At 46.2% G+C, this 19,303-nt stretch overlaps 2 pseudogenes; both read right to left on the bottom strand.

Moving 5' to 3' along the window:
- Positions 1-5,028: 5,028 nt before the first annotated feature.
- On the bottom strand, positions 5,029-8,183 carry LOC130844576 (granzyme B-like; annotated as a pseudogene).
- A 2,429-nt stretch (positions 8,184-10,612) lies between these two features.
- On the bottom strand, positions 10,613-12,636 carry LOC130845574 (mast cell protease 3-like; annotated as a pseudogene).
- Positions 12,637-19,303: the final 6,667 nt, after the last annotated feature.

Genomic DNA, 19,303 nt, shown 5'->3' with positions numbered 1-19,303 from the left:
ATACATGTATAAGACACACAATTATTGAATCCGTTAGGACATAAGGCTCTAGAAAGACCTTACAGAACCGCAGTGTGCTATCAGATATTCAAAGAGAAACCCAACGGAAATTGACAACTGAAACAGAACAAACCGGAGACAAACGCAAAGGCAAACAAACAAACAAATAACACCTTACACATACAAGCATTAATCCAGGGAGATTTTGTAAGCTAGGATCAAATATAGAAAAGAGCCAGAGTACCACCAGAGAGAATGGAGATTCTCAGAATGTAATTAGACAACTGTACTAAGAACTAAGATAAAGACAAAAGCCTAATATTAAATACCAAGGCAGTGCGTCCTCTGGAGAATAGAGCAAGGAGTCTGCGCAGACCGATAGTGTTGCTTATAAGTATGTTAAGATAAAATAAACTTAAAATGGCTGGAAGAAAGGGGAACAGAAGAGCGTAATGTGGTTGGAAATATGCAAATAAAAAGAAAGGAATAGAAATGTATAAAAGATAGGGATGAAAGGAAAGTATGAGAGATATTGTCCGTACTACCAAAAACTTAGCTAGATATAGAAGTATATAAAAAGGCAAAAAAAAAAAAGAATAAAAAAATCATTAAAAAATTATGTTATAAAACTTGTAGATCCCTTATGGCTAAGATCATATTTAATAAAGAAAAAAAAAAGAGAGAGAGAGAAAAAGAAGAAGAGAAAAAAGAAAAAAGAAATCCAGAACTGATCCCAGAATGGACCAGTTCAATAGGTATTGATACTACTATTTCTGTTTCCTTAGCGTCTCAGCTGTAAGTGTCGTTCTCCTTGCTTTGGGTTTTTTTGCATTATTTTGTGACCAGCAGAGGTTCCTTTATTGTTTGTCTGTAAGCGTTGGTGTGTGGGGAGGGAGAGGGTACAATAGTGGCTCCTTCTCCTGGGAGTGAGTGAGCAGTGGCGCACTGTTGTTTCAGTTGGGCTTGGAGGTGCCTGTTGCAGAGGGACGCTGGTGGCTCAGGCATAAACAGAAAGTCTTAGAGTTGGGCCTCTCTCCGGTTTTTTTTTTTGTTGCTGTTGTTGTTTTTTTTTTTTTTCCTCTGGGCAGCCTCCCTGCTGCTGGCATTGCAAGGGGTTATAATCTAGCCCCGCCCGAGTGCCTGAGCGTGCTTGTTATCCCTGAGCGCCTTAGATGGCCCGCAGGGCTTCTCTCCACTGCCTGTTGCAGAGGCCCCAAAGAGAGGGAGAGGCTATGCGCGCGGCTCCTCCCCCCTGCCTGTGAGCCTGCAGCCTCCAGCCGCCATCATGGCCGGGCAGCTCTTAGGGTCGGGCACTCCTCGCCGCGGACCTCCTCCCTCCTGTCCTCTCGGTCCGTCACCCTACCGGCAACAGTGTTTCTCCCCCTGAACCAGCTCTCTGGTTCCCACGCTCCCGCTCCCGGACCCTCTGTTCAGCCGCGGATCGACGTCTCGGTCCGGGAACGCTGCGCTGCGGACCCTCCGTATGTTTCTCACTCCCTCCCGTCTGCCACAGCTCCGCCGCTTCACCCTCTTTGAGCCGTCGTAGATGCCTCCCTACCGGTTATGTCGGGCTCCTTGCGGTCCTTTCTGGTGTCCGAGGCCGTCTGCTGGTGTTCAGCTGGTTCTCTGTGGGAATTACTGCGTCCTTCCGTGCATTCCCAATGCATCTGTGGAGAGGGATGCACTCCACGTCTCTCTACTTCGCCATCTTTTCTCTTATGACTCAGTTTTAATGAATATTCCATGATTGAAAGCATGTGTTCTGCTGTTCTAAAAAGAACATGTATTTTGCTTTTTTGGAGTGAAGTATTCTATCAATATCAATTAGGTCAACCTGACTGATTATGATGTTTAAGACTTCGACAGTCTTACAAATTTTTTTAAAATTATTTAATTAATTTTATTGGCTGTGTTGGGTTTTTTTTTTTTTTTTTGCTGTGTGCAGGCTTTCTTTAGTTGCGGTGAGTGGGGGCTATTCTGCGTGGGCTCCTCATTGCCGTGGCTTCTCTTGTTGCAGAGCACGGGCTTTAGGCGCATGGGCTTCAGTAGTTGCAGCACATGGGCTCAATAGTTGTGGCTCACGGGCTCTAAAGCGCAGGCTCAATAGTTGTGGCGCACGGGCTTAGTTGCTCCATGGCATGTGGGATCTTCCTGGAGCAGGGATCAAACCCATTTCCCCTGCATTGGCAGGTGGATTCTTAACCACTGTGCCACCTAGGAAGCCCCAGTCTTACTAGTTTCTAATAATTTTCTGTCTACCTTTTCTATCAATTACTGGGACAAGTATATTGAAATCTTCAATTATTATTGTGGATTTCCCCCTTCTTTTAGTTTTGTTTATAGATTTTGAATCTCTGTTATCAGGTTTGTATCCATTTAGAATGGTTATGTCCTTTTGGTGAAGTGACAATATTATCATTATATAATATACATCTCTATCCCTGGTTATAGTCCATTGATATTGTTTCAAAATAAAAAAATCTGTACCTTTCACATATACAAATAATAACCAGTTTGAAGATACAATGAAAAGATACTAATCACTTATCAGACATATCATTTGCAAATAGTTTCTCCTATTCAGTAAGATGCCTTTTTGTTTTGTTGATGGTTTCCTTTGCTATGCAAAAGCTTTTAAGTTTGATTAGGTCCTGTTTGTTTCTTTTTGCATTTGTTTCCCTTGCCTGAAGAGAAATATTATAAAAAAATATTGCCAAGACATATGCCAAAGAGTGTACTGCCTTTGTTTTCTTCTGAGAATTTAATGGTTTCAGTCTTTAATAAATTTTGAGTTTATTTTTTATATAGTGTGAGGAAGTGTTCTAATTTTATTCTTTTACACGTAGCTGTCCAGTATGGCTTAGGATTTTTTTTTTTTCCAGCTCTAAATCATGAGCTGTGTGACATCACTTCACCTCGTTTGTAAAAGTACCCAGGTCATGAGAAGATTATGTTGCTGCCTGCTTTGTGCTCAGCTAGATGTGAAAGGGCACGCCTTTGAGGGTTACGTGACCCAGAATATTGACCGCATGCGGCAGAGGAGCGTGGTGGTGTGTGTTTGGGGTAGGACGGCACCGGCACAGAGCAGGAACCCACGCTCAGCTCCCAGGCAGTGCCACATAGCAGTATAAGAGGGATGGCTGCTGGGAGTGTCTGGAGAGGTGAGCCCAGCACAGGGAGAACCTTGCTCAGCAAAAAATCACATACTCTACATGTGGCCTCCAAGCCAAGACCTTCCTAAAGTTGAAAAGTCTAGGTTGTCTTGGACCCTACGGATGTAGCAGTAAGCCTGGCAGCCTGAAGAGCATAGAGGTTTCTCCATTTGTGCAGACCACGTGGGCCTCCCTGATTGCAGGTTGATTCTGCACAGGCAGCAGCTTGCAGTCATGACAGGAGTCGTGTTTCTGGCCCATCCAACTAGATGGGTGTTTGGACTCAGAGTCTGATTGCCTTCAAGCATATGTGTTATATGGGTTTTCCTACCATTTCAGTGTGTTCAATGACATTCCTACCTGCTACTTTGACAGGAAAAGAAATAAGGCTGCCCTTGTTCCTTCTCCCTCCCTCCCTGCTGTCCTCTCCCCTAGGGGATGAGGATGCTTCAGTGAGCAGAGCAGATCTTCATGTCTAGAAACCAAATGACTGTTGTTCTAGAATCACGAGTGATAACACTCCTACAGAGTGTAACCAGCAATAGAAATAAACACAGATGCTTTCTCCCTGTGTCTTCCCACAGAGATCTCAGCCCCTCAGGTGGACTCATGTGATGGACGGAAGGGAGTTAGATGATTTGGGTGAAAGTCAACAGTGTCAGTTTGACCTGGGCTCAGATGATAGAACCTGTCTTATGTCCACGGTTCAACCCCAGTGTCTGACACTTAGTAGGTGCTCAGTCAGCGCTTGTGTTGATTGATGAAAAACATTGTGGTTTTCAGTGCTCCTAAAGACAGGAGTCCTTTCTTACTCAGTCCTACTGGGGACAGGATGCCTTTCTAACTCAAAAAGCCCAGGTGACCTACAGAGAACCTTAGCCTAGAGGCCAGCAGTGACTAAAGGGACAGGCTGAAAGTGACTCAGGCTGCTGAGTGACATGATGGCCAGTGGACCCTGAACACGTCGGGGGCACTGGGCTGCATGTGAGGGGTTGAGCTGGCCCTGCCCAGGTGAGTGATGGGGCCAAGGGCTCTGGAGAGACATCCCTCCATGGGCCCTGCCTGGTGCCAGCACAGGCCTGGTCCCTCTGAGACCCCTGTCCTCTCTTCCAGGGCATGAGCTGGGCTGGCATCTCAGTGCTGAGACCTTGCCGGAACCCCACGGAGCTTGTGAAGTCCTGGGCGGGAGGGCTATGAGGAAGGGGTCTGGAGAGGAGAGGAGCTGGTTGATCTGAGCACTTGAGGTGGTGAGCAGGGATGGAGAAGGGGCAGCCAGGAGAGGGAGGCAGAGCTGGGCCCTGAGCTCGGAGGAGGGCAGGGAGGACACTCAGCCTAGGTGAGAATGAGGAGCTTCTCAAGGGACCCACCCCTGCTCTGCGCCAGCTTCGCTGGCTATGGGAGGGAAGTGTCTGCTCAGGAAGGCCCCTCCCTCCCGCAGGGGGTGGGGCTCTGTCCTGGAACTGCAGCCCCATGCTGTGCCTGCTTGGTGTCCAGGACCCGTGGTGTGATGCCCTCCTCCCTGCCATGCAGCACAGGGCCAGGAGCTGAGAAGCTCACCCTGAGCCCCAGGACCAGAGAGGTTCATGTTTTCCCCTGATGGTGCTCAGCCTCAGTGCTGGCAGGAGGGCAGGCCCTGAAAGACAGGTGTGGGTCAGCAGGACCTGGGTAACAGCTTTGCATGGGGTTTAGGGGACGAGATGGTGGGAGGGGGCAGAGGAGGAAGCAGAAACCTGCAGAATTGTGTCATTGGCTTTTGAAGCACCGAGTGGGTGCCTGTGAGTAAGGGTGAAAGAATAAAGAAGAAACCAGGCCTTCCTGCTCAGCGGAGGGACATTTATTCAGCTGCTGGCATCCCCATCTGCAGTGTGATTCTGGATCAGCTCCAGGGAAGAAGGTTATGATTCCTTTTCATTATTTTGCTTATCCAGGACAGGAAACTTGAGACTTTGGTGCAAGGTGGAAGTGACCCATTGTTTTGCCCATAGGAGACAGTGCCCTGGGCCACATTTTCACACAGGAGAGGAGTCCCCCTGAGGACAGAGAAGGGGAAGGACTGAGCCAGCTCTCCTCCTGTTCCTGCCCCCCACCATCCCACGCCCCTTCTCAGAGGCGGCGCCTTGCATGGCCTCCATGGAGGAGATCAGAGGGCAGGGCAGGCCCCCGTGGTCCCCTCGGCTGCTGAGCCCTGACCCTGGACATTGTCACTGCTTCACTTCACCCAGGTGGCAGCCCCCTCTCCTCCCCCGGGTCTTGGATCCTTCCCCTATCAAGATGCTGTGGGACTGCTGGCTCCAGGCTGCTGCTGAAGGACATGGAGGCAGGTGGGGGGGCTGCCACTCATCAGGGAGGATGAGCTCATTGAGCAAGGTGGGCCCCAGCTCTGAGGAGGCACCTGGTTTTAACTCCTGCACCCTCAGGGGCCCAGTTTTCTAACACCTGTGCCTCAGTGTGTTGTATATTCCCCCTTCTGGAGGAGCACCAGATTTGGATTCACTGTAGGTCTTTTGTAGGCTTGCAGTTGCCCTAGGCACTCCCAGGTCTGCCTGTTCCCCATTCCCTTCCTGGAGAGAAAGGTCCCAGCCTAGGGGCTGAGGCAGTTCCCCCACTGCTTGGGTCCCCAGGTCCGAGATTTCTGCAAACATCCCACCCTGCTGAGCCAAGCAAGGTAGCTTGTCATTCTCACCTTAAAGGAAGCTTTCTTTTCCTTTCGGTCCCCCCACATAGCTGAACGGCATTGTTGTAATAATTGTATAAGTGGGATTCACACTTCTGATCCTCCTGCCAGGGTCAGCTTTACCTCCTGCAGTGTGTCTGAGTAGGTGCCCATTGTGACCTGCCCCCAGCCGGCCACACTGCACCTGTCCTGGCTTCACCCGGGCCCCATCCCTGGGCAGGCTGAGGGGCCTCACAGCAGAAGTCCGCTTGGCCTTTCTCTCCAGCTGATGGGAAGAGGCAAGAGAGTCCAGCTCAGCCAGGGTCCCCGGTCCTGGACACGGCAATGATGCTGCAGTGTCTTCCCTGTCACCTGAGCCACAGGGACTGTTCAGGCAGCCAGATGGCAAGGAGGAAAGGGATGGGTGGTAGTGGGAGAGGAAATGATCTGTTCCCAGGAGGGCAGGAGACGTGGGGAGGTGTCCTTGCCTGCAGTAACATGATGTCATTAGAGTAGTTCTTAGGATTATAGTGTGGGTGGGGGATGGCTCGTCTCACTGGGATCTCCTGCTGGGTCCTCTCCTGCGTCTTGATGTTGTGGGCCCCCAGGGTGATGTTGATTGAGCTGCACAAAAAGCAGAGTAAGGGTGTGGGGATCGTGGGGTCACAGCAGATATAGCCCGGGAGCCGTGAAGGCAGGTGACACCAGGGCAGGGCTGCAGCTGAGGGGAAATTGAAGTGACACATGGTTCTGGGCTGAGTGACTCTGCCCAGTGCTTCTCAATGACATGAGGGCAGGGCTTCTGGGAGCTTTCCTAGGCAAAATGGTGAAATTTCTCTGAGCTTGGATTTTGACTCAGTGCTGCTTTCATCCTCCACTGATGCTTTGTTTGGCCAGTGTGGCCCTCGCTTCTCAACCTAGTCTCTTGCTCTCACCTCTGACCCACTGGCCTCAAAACGTACCTGCCCCATTTCTCAGCTTTTCTTCACTCTAGTGCTGCTCTTAAGATGGCTTGTTTGATGAGCTCTTGTGGTCCTGAGTTACCAGGATCCTGGGGAGAGGAGGGGTAGGCTGGCTGCTGCCCTCACCTTCCTCTGCAGTGAGCAGGCATAAGAACAAAGTCCTTTTGCAGGAGGACACCGCCACACCTCTTCCAACTCTCTTTATGCAGAAACTGAACAAACGTCCGGTAGGGGCGGGTGTGGGGTTTGGCCTCCTGACCCCTAATGATCTCCTCTGAAAGCAAAGGCTGGAAAATGACGGAAGCAGCTGTGGTCAGGAGGGAGGCTCAGAAAGGGGGCATGCGGGGTGGGTTGACAGCGCCCTGCAGACACCAGGGGAGGGTCCCCCAGGCTCTCATTACATCGGCATAAATGTTTCTGAACTTCAAGCCTCAGAATCCCCCCTGAGAAACGGGTCAGTGCTTGTGCTCCACGTCCTGCATCAGACACACGTGTGGAGGAGGCCGGGTCTGCCTTTCAGGTGGGGGGCCCCAGAGGATGATGGATGGGAACTCTCACTCCTGCTGAGTCTCCCCGACCCCTCTGAGCCTCTGCTAACGTCCTGATTGGTGCCATTTGCTAATAACCTGCCCATGAGCGTATGGAACTGGCTTTTCTATAATCCTCACGTCCTCGGGCCTCACACAGCATAGGGTCAGAGTAGTGTTTCTTGGCTGCACGAGGGAATGGCCTCCAATTAGCTTTCGGCTGAGGTTTGGTGGGGATAGTGCTGGTGGGATTCAAGGCCACAGGGATGGGGGGAGGCCATTGCCAAAGACAGTGGGGGCAGCTGAGGGCCTGGGAGGCAGGGGAGGTGGGGCAGAAAGTGAGCTTCTTGGGGCCTGAGGCAGAGTCAAGGCACCTGGAGAGCTTCGGGTGCTGTCCTGTAGCCACTTCTGCTCAATTGCACCCTGGGCTCCTCTCCTGGGCAGGAGTGAGGGGTGAGGGGCGCTGAGAAATTTCCCTGGTTCTTAAGGTGGTTCCACTCACAATTCCTTTCCTGTAATGGGTTCACTTGAGCTGCCGTTTCCTGGGTTGGAGTGAGGGATTTTCAATACCTGTGTCTTGTAGCTTCACATCCTCTGAAAAATGCTCAGCCCACTTTTGTGGACTGTAAGAGAGAAGATAAGTCCCATGAAAGCTTACAGTGAACACACTTCCTTCCTTCCATCCATCCTTGCTGAGTGTCCATGTAGCATCGAACTTGTTAGTCTGGGTTGGGGATGGGAGCTGGGGTTCAGAAATTTGAGCTGGCCAGAAGGCTCAAGACCACAGGGGGTTTAGTGAGATGGGCCCAGGCCTCAGGAATGGGGCTTCTCACTCACCCATCCCAGCCCGGTGCAGAAGAAAGGCCATCAGGGGCAGGAGTGGCTGCATCGTCCCTGAAGGTCTGCCCAGGTCACAGCTGCTGGTGTTTCTTTCTTCAAGACACAAAACTCAGGGGAAGGAAGGAGGGGAGCCTGAGTGCCCACACAGACCTCCCAGACCTGTGCTCTCCCAAGCAGGGTGTCAGCATGCAACGTGGTGGTCCACGTTCTCTGCAGTGCATCACTTGAGAACGACACTGTCACCACACTTGCACCCCCACTGCTGAGTCACAAAGCAAGAAGAGAGAACAAGAAAGTGAAGGCTGTGGTGCAGCCAGCAGAGGGGTCGGATCCCAGGAGCCCCTTGGTGACTGAGTCAAGTACATCTTCATTTCTCCAGTCTTGGCTCTTTTTTGACTCTGATGGAACCATCAACAATTCTTCAATAGGCAAGGTCCAGGGGTATGAGAGAGACAGCTCCTGTCCTTGAGAAGCTGACTGTCGGCTGGAGCAGACCTAGAATGTGTGGGTAGAGGACACGATGGGAAGGACTATGGGGAGGGGTCTGCTTGGTGCCAAGTGTGAGGTAGAGGCTGGACTTGCTTTAGGAGCAGTCAGACCTGGACACACCCAAGTACCCCAAACAGCAACCCCATTTCCAAACTTGCCACCATTCCAGCCTCATATTTTTGAAGTGTTTAGAATTGCATCTTTAAGTGTAAATATTCTGCAACAAAGAGAGCTTTTCTTATTCCAAATTTTGAACAAAAGTCCTGGACTTGGCCTTCTCTGGACTAAAACAAACCATCACTGGGTTCTTTGGCACCGAGGGAGTGGATTGGGTTGTGCTGAGGTATATAGCACCCTTCGAGCTGAGATGGAGGCTGTCCCACCCAAATCAGTGCTCCAGAAGTGCTGGTTAAAGGTCTGCAGTGAAGGGGAAAACGGATGCTTTTCATCCTAGTAATTACAACCCACTAAGTATTCTCTGTCCAGTGTCCAGAGAACCACATCTCTGACATCCCTGAGCCTATAAATCCTAAACATTTGCAGATGGTCCCTCTACTCTCACAAGAATGAGGACAGAAGGAAGAGTGATGGCAAGGAAGGCATGAGGAGTTCTAAGCAACCCAATCCCAAGTGATTTGAAGGAACAACATCTTATGAATAAACAGAAAAAGAGCAGAAGGAAACATGCTCCTGCATTAATGATGATGATCTTCGGGTGGTGGAATTCTTGGTAATTTTAATTTCCTTATTCATATGTTCTGTATTTCATTGTCTATGAAGAATATGTTATGATGACTGTGTTACTTTTACACCCAAAACACACTTTCCCATTTGAAGCTCACTCACCATGCACACATTCAGCAAACCAGTTCTTCTCTTCAGCCCGTCTTCTCTAACCTGCAGTTTTAAAAAGATTCAGAGGTTGATTTTCTGAACACATTTTTATTTTTATTTTTTAAGCTTTTTATTGGAATATAATTGCTTTACACTCTTGTACCAGTTTTTGAGGTAGACCAAAGTCAGTCAGCTGTATGAACACATTTTTATATTAAAAATTCAGAGATTCTTGAAAAATAGAAGAAAAAATTTACTCATTATTTTATAGGCTGGAGACACCTTTGAAACATTAGGATACCGTTGAAACCAATAATTGATCTTACAGTGAGTTTCCTTTGGAAACAAGTATTTATACACACACACACGCACACACACAGAAACAGTGGGAGGTGGGGAGAGGCTGCCTCAGACTAAGATGGAAGAGCACCCTCCAGGTCGCTTGGGGCTGAAGGAGGATGTTCCGTCAGGACACTGGGGACCGCACAGGGCCCTGGGCCCACGACTCCAAGACAGAGCTGGGACAGGCACTTGAGCTGGGCCTGGGAATCCTGAAGGCTCTCCTAAAACTTTCTTGGGTTTCTGAGCTCTGGTTGCTCTGAAGTGGGGAGGGAACACTGCATGGGGGTGTCTACACCTTTCAAAGTCTCCACCCATCTCTGTTAGGGTGAACATGTGCCCCCTCAAGCCCAGAGCTTCTCAGGTGGTCCTCCTTCCACATCTGGATTGTCTTATGTTGCCACATCGGCACTGGGACAGGGTGGGGTAGGGGAGTAGGCATGGATGAGGAGGAGGGCATATGGATGTGATAGGAGGGTCCTGGGAAGGGGGTCGTATCTTCCTGAGGAGGTATCTCCCTTTTCGGATGGAGCTCATGCCCAGCCTGGCAGGGGGAGCTGGCACTGGGGGCATGTGCCTGGAGGGGGCTGGCTGTCAGTGCAGCAGGAATTTTCATTCCAGAGTTGGAAGTGGGAGTGTGTCCTGGAGAGGGAAGTCTGTAACAGATCCGAAATGGGAACAGATGGTTGCCAGACACAGTAGGGGCCTAATGAATGTGTTTGGGTGAATAAAGGAGGACTCAATGATTTCCGCTCAAGAGGTGAAAGTTTATTAAGTTCCAGGCAGCACCCCCTTCCTCCCCTTGGCCCAGTGCCATTCTGACATCCGCCCCAGAGAAGATGGAGGGAGCCGTTCCAGGGGTGCCTCAGTCTGGTCCCTGCAGGTTGTAGTAGCTCACTGTGTTTTGCATCCAGTATAGGAAGCTCGAGATCTTGGTGTAGACCCTTGGAGGTGTCCCATCCTTGTTTCCAAAGGAGACAATGCCCTGGGCCACACCGTTACACACGAGGGGACCCCCGGAGTCCCCCTGTGGGCAGAGAGAGGAAGGGCTGAGCTGGACCTTCAGGTCTGGTCCTCCCTGCTGCCCTGGGGGTCGTGGTCTCTATAGGGGGCCTGGCTGATATCAGGGCCTTGTTGGTCCTGAGGTTTCAGCCTGGCCTTGACAATCCCCCTTCTCCTCCCCCAGGAAGCCTCAGCCCATATGTGACTGTGGGACAGTTTTCCCCTCCGCCAGGAGACAGGACAGAGACTGGATAGGAGGACAGTCTGGGGACACAGGGATGTGATCAGTTCCCACTGCCCCGGATGCTCACAGCTCGGCTGTGCCCAGGGCTTTGCATGGATAGTACTGGCAATCTCACCGAAAAAGACTCTTCTTTCTTGGGTCCCCCACAGATATGTGGGTGGCAGGGTTGTAAAGTTCTTTGTAGCGAGAGATGCATTCCTTGTCCCTTTGGACTTCAAGCTGTACCTCCTGCAGCTTCTCAGGGAGGGGGATATTCACGCCCAGGCGCTCCCAACCGACTATACTGCGCACCATCCCTCGCTTCACCAGCTCCCTCCTCCAGGACAGCCTGCTGGGGCTCACAGTGGAGGTCAGGTCGGCCTTCCTTGTCAGCTGAAGGCAGAGGAAAGGCATTCTCACCTACCAATGGTCCACAAAGACTGCATGGACTGTCATGGGGTTGCCTTCTTCACAGCTCTTTGATCACTGAAGTGGTCCTACCGGAAGAGGGACAGGAATGAGGTCATTGGGGATGGAAAACCCCGGGATGAAAGTGTGCAGGAAGCAGTGCAGCCATGTGCCCTTCCTGCAGTAACATGATGTCGTTGACAGACTTATTATGATCATAGTCTGGGTGGGGGATGGCTTTTCTCACTGGGATGACGTGCCAGGTCCTTTCCCGCTTGTTGATGTTGTGGGCTCCCAGGGTGACAGTGATGGAGCTGCACAGAGAGCAGAGAGGGAGGTGGAGGCACAGGAGATACAGGCCAGGAGCCGTAAGGAAAGTGCACACCTTGGGGCAGGGCGGGACTGGAGGGGAGAGGATTCTAGGTGATGGGCCCTGGGGCTGATCATCTCTGTGCTGTGTGCTTCCTGGCAGCCTGGCTGGGTGGCAGTTCCTGGAGTCACTTAGGGTGTTCAGTCCTGCACAGAGTTTGACTGTCTCTAAGGAAAACCGTGGACTTCTCACATCTGCACACTGAGCTCCAGCGCACAACATTGGCTTCCTTCCATCCCACATTGATTAATCTCTTTCTGCATGGGCAACAAGCATCGCCCTGTCTCTCTCTCCCCAAAGCTCACCTGTCCTGTGAAGACCTCTGCTATGTTACCTGGTGGCCTATGTCTGCAGCCCCAGAGAAGAGTGTTCCCTGCAAGGAGTCCACAGAGGGGTGGGGGCCAGGTGCTGGTCCTCACTTTCCCACGCAGGGAGCTGCTGTCAGCACGAAGTCCTCACGCACGAGAAAACCCCCACAGATGAAAGATTCCTCTGAAATCTAGTACCGAAGAAATGCCACGTAGGGACGAGAGTGGGGCTTGGCCTCGTGGCCCCTGATGATTTTCCCTAAAAGAAAGATCCAGCCTGCTCACTGTGCTCATGGAGCCAAAGGCTGGAGAGGGGAGATGGGAGCAGATTTGCTGGTCTTTGAGGGAATTTGAGCTGAGTTCAGAAAGCTCCTGGGGAGGGACCAGGGCCAGGACGTGTGTGAGTGTAGCCCCTGAGCAGGGCTGTGCCAGTGTGGGGTGGGACTGGGCCTCTGGGTGGGGACCGTCACTCACCGGCCTCCCCAGTGGGGGACAGAAGCAGGGCCACCAGGAGCAGGCGCAGGAGCATCTCTGCAGGAGGGCTGCCCAGGTCTGAGCTGCTGCTGCTTCCTTCTGGTCTTTTATCCCTGAGTGTCCCCTGTGGTGTTGTGGCCTTTATCACATGAAGCTTCTCTGAAAGCCTCACAGCCCTGTGTGATCAAGTCCTGGGTTCTGATTGGAGTGTGACCTTATCGGTCACCACAGAAGCACCCCTAGCTCTTGGCTCATTGCCATCAGAGCAGCAGAAAAGAAGAGAGACAGCAATAAGGAGGGGTAGTTGGAGATGTTGTAGCCGCCAATAGCAGGTCGCTGAGCCCCAGCAACCTGGGTCTTGTGGTGACAGATCAAAGAATGTTTTTATTTTCTTGGTTCTTTAGACCACAAAGATGATGGTTTATTGAGGCTGTTTTTGTGTGAGATTGTGGGAAACATTTGTGTTAAGATTTCTTGCTTCTGTTGGAGGAGACATCATTGTCAGACAAGGATGGTGAGATTCATGGTATGGGATGGACAGAATGGTGTTAGAAAAATGTTGAAGAGGGCTTACTGCAGTTACTGAAGCACCGAGTGGTTCAAATAATAGCAGCATTAGTTTTACCCACAAATCTACATTTTGGTCAGGGCACAGTGTGGATAGCACCCCTCTGCTTCCCTTGGTGTCAGGGAGGCTTGAGTCCTGGAGGATGAATCGTCTGAACCTGGTTCACACATGACCAGAGGTTGGTGCTGGGCGTCCACTGGGTGTGCTGAGCCCCTCTAGTGGTCTCAGTTTGTGGGATGTTTCGGCTTCCTCATGATATGGTGATTGGCTTCCCCAGAGTGAACATTTAAAAAATGATGCAGGCAGAAGCTGGGTTCCTTTAATTACCTAGACTTTGATGTCATATGGCATCTATTCTACCATATTCCACTGCTTGAGACAATTAAGAGCCCCTACCAGATTAAAAATGAGGGGCCATAGACCCCACCTTCCAGCAGGAGGTGTACTGCAGTCACGTGAGAAGAGCCTGTGGGATGGGAGGTTCACAATGGCAGTCAGAGCAAAGCAGAATCTGCACTGCTTTAGGTGCCTGGAGACTTGGTCATAGGAGCTGAAACCACCAATCTGGCTAAGCCTAGGTCAGAGCCTTTGGATAGGTTGGGGCCTGCTCTGTCCAACCCACATGTACTGAGAATGGAAGAAGGATAGCTGTCCCCCAAGTTACTCTTTTTTTTCATTGGTTTTATTTATTTATTTATTTTAAGCTCTTTATTGGAATATAATTGCTTTATACTCTTGTACCAGGTTATGAGGTACACCAAAGTGAATCAGCTGTATTTATACACATATTCCCATATCCCCTTCCTCCTGCGACTCCCCCACCCCCACCCTCACTGTCCCGGACCTCTAAGGCCAAGTTACTCTTTTTAATGAATTACTGATACCACGTGAAGTGAGAATGGATGCCAGGGAGCCAACGCAGAATTCCCGCACCTCTATTCAGAGAATTGCATTCTGATGTGCCTGTACCATTTGTAAACAAAGTATCCTGATCATGTCCCCATAATGGAAGAGAAGGAGAGAGTCATGGAATTGAGAATGTTGTTGGTTCTAAACATCTTGATGCCAAGTCTCCTAAGAAGCAACAAAACCTCAGAGACGGAAAGCACACTGTCGGTAGGCATTGTGGCAGGGAAGCCACAGTGAACCAGGGCAGGGTGTCCAAGCCAAGTCTGTGTGGGGTGGGAATGTGCCCACACCAGGCCTCTCTCCTGTGTGGACACACTCCTCACCCTACATGGTCTCAGACACCCTGCACTGGGCAGCCTGGATGAGGTATCAGAATACATGTCAGGTGGGGAGTGGACACCCACTGGAGTGACAAGGGTCTTCATACAAGGGACTGGCACTAGTAGGTGGTATCAGAGCTCAAGGGGGATTTATGGGCCTTCACCGGGGTTGGGGGAGTCTAGTGGGATGAGTTTGAGCAGGACAAATAGGGTGAGGTGGGCATTGGTACAAAAATGCTGCCTGATGTGGATCAGCAGAGCCTGGGTGGGAGGAGCAGGGGACGCACTTGGAGAAGATGGGTGAGAGGTCTGTTACATACATCTCTGTGGGGACTAATCAAGTAAGTCAACATATTAAGTCTAATGAGCCAGGTTTGTCACTGTCTGAGGATTAGATGGTATTGGTGGCATCCGTGTTAATTTCCTGGGTTTGATCGTTGGCCTTTGGTTATGTAAGAGTGTCCTTGTTTGCAGGAATTACACTCTAAAGTATTTGAGAAGTGATGGAGCACCATGTCAGTAAATTTACTTGCAAACGTTTCTGGAAAAAAGAAGTTTTTGTGTTGCAGTTGCAACTTTTGTATAAGCTGGAGATTGTTTCCAAATTAGAAGGAAATCTGTACCTTTCACATATACAAATAATCACCACTTTGAAGATATAATTGAAAAGAAAATCTTTACGATAGCAACAAATAAAGATGAGATGCTCTGAAAAAACTTAACCAGAATTGTGAAAAACCTATTTGTGTAAAATGTTAAAGTCCTTCTGAAGAACACAAAAACAGACTTTTAGAAACACCAAGATATTCTTAGTTCTCATATAGCGTGGATCTACACCAAAAAGGTACTGATTCTCCCAAAGCTAATATATAAATGTGATTATAAAAATAATACATATATTGTGATTAAGAAAAGCCACCCAAGTTTTTCTCCTGGTGTTAGACAAGTTCTAGGCAGTTTCTAAAATTTATGTGGAATATAAGCATGAAAGAATCACTAGAGAAATTGTCAAAAAGAAAAAGGAATAGTAAGGGAGAGGGTAGCCTATCAGATCTTAAAAACCCCTGTAAAAGTTCTTTCCAGAAGACAGTGTGGTGCTGAATCATGAACAGACAGAGAGACTAGTGAAAGAGAATGGTAAAATTAGAAACTTTCACAAGTACATTTGGAAATGTAGTTTATAATAAGGTAGTATGTCAACTCATGAGGGAAAAGATGGACTTTTAATAAATTATTTAGGAACAACTGGATAGTCATTTGTTAAGGGATTAAGTTGGAGTAATATTTCACAGAAATCACCAGAATAAAGTCCAAATAGATAAGATATTTTTGTACTCAAGTATACAAGCTAGAAGCATACATGCACTAGAAGTAAACACGGACAAATTCCTTTACGAAGTGAGAGTGGGGAGAGGCTTTCTAGCGATGACTCTACATCCAGATACTTTAAAGAAAGACTGATAAATAAATCATGATTTGAAAAAATAATTTTTTAAAGTTTGTATACCAAAAAGAGTGTTAAGGAAATTCCATTTACATGCAGTAAACTTGTAAAAAATTATTGGGACCTATGTCACAATTAAAGAGTTAATCGGTCTAATAAACAGAGATCTGTAAATCCAGAAGAAACAGACCAAAATCCTGATAGAAGAATGGGCAAAAGACCTGAGAGTTCACAGTAAAATATATATAAAAAATAATAAAGAGTCTCAGCTTCTCTCTTAGTAAGATAAACATAAATAAGGAAAAAAAGGAAATAATTATTCTACTCTTATCTCTCAGATGCCAAAAATTCTGAAATTAAATAGTATATACCATGGGTAAGGCTTTTTTTTTTTTTTAATTGGTGGTGCAGGATACATCTCTCTCCCCCGCCCAATAAGTTTACTTTCCTCCTATCCATATATTTATGTTAAAAATGTTTCTCCTGTAAATAGCAAAAAAGTGTTTTAAAATCGTGCTCTAAAAAATATTAGATATAGACTAAAGAAAAATAGAGTAATGTTTATAATAGTTGAAGTTGAGTAATGGGTTCATGGGTATTCATTATACTATGCTCTCTGGAGTGTATATTTATAAATTTACATATAAATATTTTATAATAAAGTTATGTAATTAGCTGAGGAAAAGTTAAAAAAAATGTTTCTGCTGTAAATAGCAAAAAAGTGGGTCTTGGATTTTTATTCAGACCTACAATCTCTGCCATTCATAGGATTTAATCAACTTATGTTTAATGCAACTACTGATAGGGTTGGACTGAAGAATATCATATGCTATTTGATTTCTATTAGTATGATTTATTCTTTGTTCTTTTGCCCTATTTTTCCTGTTTTATTTTGTTGTATCTCGTCTTCTTTACTGGCTTTAGTTATATGTCTATATATTACTTTAGCTGTTACTCTAGGATTACAGTATGCCTGCTTCACATATTACAGTCAACTTGAATTAACGCTATACCACTTCATATATGAACTTTGTAATCAAATATTTTCATTTGTCTTCCTTCCCTTCCTTTGAGTTATTTTTGTCATACATTGCACCACTATGTGCCATAAATACTAAAGCATGTTTTTGCCTTAGTCAATGATCCATGTAAGAAATAGATATAAATTCTTTCCCATGTAGTCACTTTTTAAAAATTAAAGTATAGTTGATTTACAATATTATATTAGTTTCCAGTGTACAGCATAGTATTCCATATTTTTATAGTTTGTACTCCATATAAATTATTATTAAATATTGGCCATCTTCCCTGTGCTGTACCTTAGAATCTTTGTATCTTATTTATTGTATAGCTAGTGGTCTGTATCTCTTACTCCCCTTCCTCTATCTTGTTTCTCCCAGCACCCACTCCTCTCTGGTAATTACTAGTTTTTTCTCTGTATCTGTGAATCTGTTTCTGTTTTATTACATTCGTTCATTTGTTTTATATTTTAGATTCCATGTATAAGTGAAAATGTATAGTATTTTTCTTTCTGTGTCTGATTTATTTCACTAAACATAATACCCTCCAGGTCCATCCATGTTGTTGCAGATGGCAAAATTTCAGTGTTTTTTTTATGGCCAAGTATATTCCACTGTGCATATGTATGCCACATCTTCTCTATCCATTCGTTAATGGACACTGAGGTTGTTTCCATAGCTTGGTTTTGTAAAGAATGCTTATATGAACATCAGGGTACATATAACTTTTTAAATTAGTGTTTTTGTTTTCTTTGGATACATAGTCCAGAGTGGAATTGCTGAATCATGTGGTAGTTCCATTTTTAAGTATTTGAGGAACCTCAGTACTGTTTTGTATCATGACTGTACAAATTTATATTCTCACCAACAATAAACTGGTTTTTTCTTTTCAACACATCCTTGCTTACAGTTGTTATTTTTTGTCTTTTTGACCATAGCCATTCTGAGAGGTGTGAGGTGATATCTCATTGTGATTTTGCTTTGTATTTTCCTGATGATTAGTGATGTTGAACATCTTTTCATGTACCTGTAGTCCATCTGCATGTCTTCTTTGGAAAAATGTCTATTCAGATGTTCTGCCCATTAAAAAAACTTTTTTTTAATTGAAGTATAGTTGACTTACAATGTTGTGCTAATTTCTGGTGTACTGCAAAGTGATTCAGTTATTTATATATATATATATATATATATCTGAGAAGAATATATATATATATTCTTTTTCATATTCTTTTCCATTATGGTTTGTCTCAGGATACTGAATGTAGTTCCCTGTGCCCTGTCCATTTTTCAGTTGAGTTATTATTATTTTTTGATAATGAGTTGTATGAGTTCTTTATATATTTTAGATATTAACTGCTTATCAGATGTATCATTTGCAACTACTTTCTCCTATTCAGTATGTTGACCTTTTTGTTTTGTTGATGGTTTCTTTTTGCTGTGCAAAAGTTTTTATTTTTTTTAATTTTTTTTTTTAAGTTTGTTTGTGCAAAAGTTTTTAAGCTTAATTAGGTCCCATTTGTTTCTTTTGCTTTTGTTTCCCTTGTCTGGGGAAAAATATCCAAATATATATATGTATTGCTAAGACCTATGCCTAAGAGTGTACTGCGAATGTTTTCTCTGGAGAATTTCATGGTTTCAGGTCTTTAATAAATTTTGAGTCTATTTTTGTATATGGTGTGAGAAAATATGCTCATTTTATTCTTTTACATATAGCTGTCCAGTCTTCACAACATAACTTATTAAAGAGACTGTCTTTTCTTCATTGTACTATCTTCCTTTCTTTGTGGTATATTTATTGATCTTACGTGCATGTGTTCATTTCTGGGCTCTCCATTCTGTTCCATTGAAGTATGTGTCTGTTTTTATTCCAATTTCATGCTGTTTTGATTATGGTGGCTTTATAGTACAGTCTGAAGTTGGGGAGCGTGATACCTCCAGCTTTGTTCTTTTTTCTCAACATTGCTTTGGCTATTCAGGGTTCTTTGTTATTGCATATGAATTTTAGGATTATTTGTTGTAGTTCTCAAAAATGTCATGGGTATTTTTATAGGGACTGCATTAAATCTGTAGATTGCTTTGGGTTGTATGCTCATTTGAATATTATTAGTTCTTTCAATCCCTGAACATGTGATGTCTTTCCATTTATTTGTATTGTCTTCAGCTTCCTTCAGTCAATGTTTATAGTTTTTAGAGTAAAGATCTTTCACCTTCTTGGGTAAATTTATTCTAAGGTATTTAATTTATTTTGATGGGTTGTAATTGGGACTTTTTTCTTTCTCTTTCTGAGAGTTCATTACTAATGTATAAAAAAACAACAGAGTTCTATATATTCATTTTGTATCCTGCAACTTGACTGAATTCATTTATTAGTTCTAATAGGTTTTTTTTTGTTTTTTTTTTTTTGGTGGCATCGTTTGAGTTTTCTAGATAAAATATTATGTCATCTGCAAATAGTGATAGTG

This window comes from Hippopotamus amphibius, chromosome 2 (assembly GCF_030028045.1).
Source record: "Hippopotamus amphibius kiboko isolate mHipAmp2 chromosome 2, mHipAmp2.hap2, whole genome shotgun sequence".
In the NCBI taxonomy this organism is placed as follows: domain Eukaryota; kingdom Metazoa; phylum Chordata; class Mammalia; order Artiodactyla; family Hippopotamidae; genus Hippopotamus; species Hippopotamus amphibius.
This window is presented reverse-complemented; position numbering and strand designations above follow the sequence as displayed.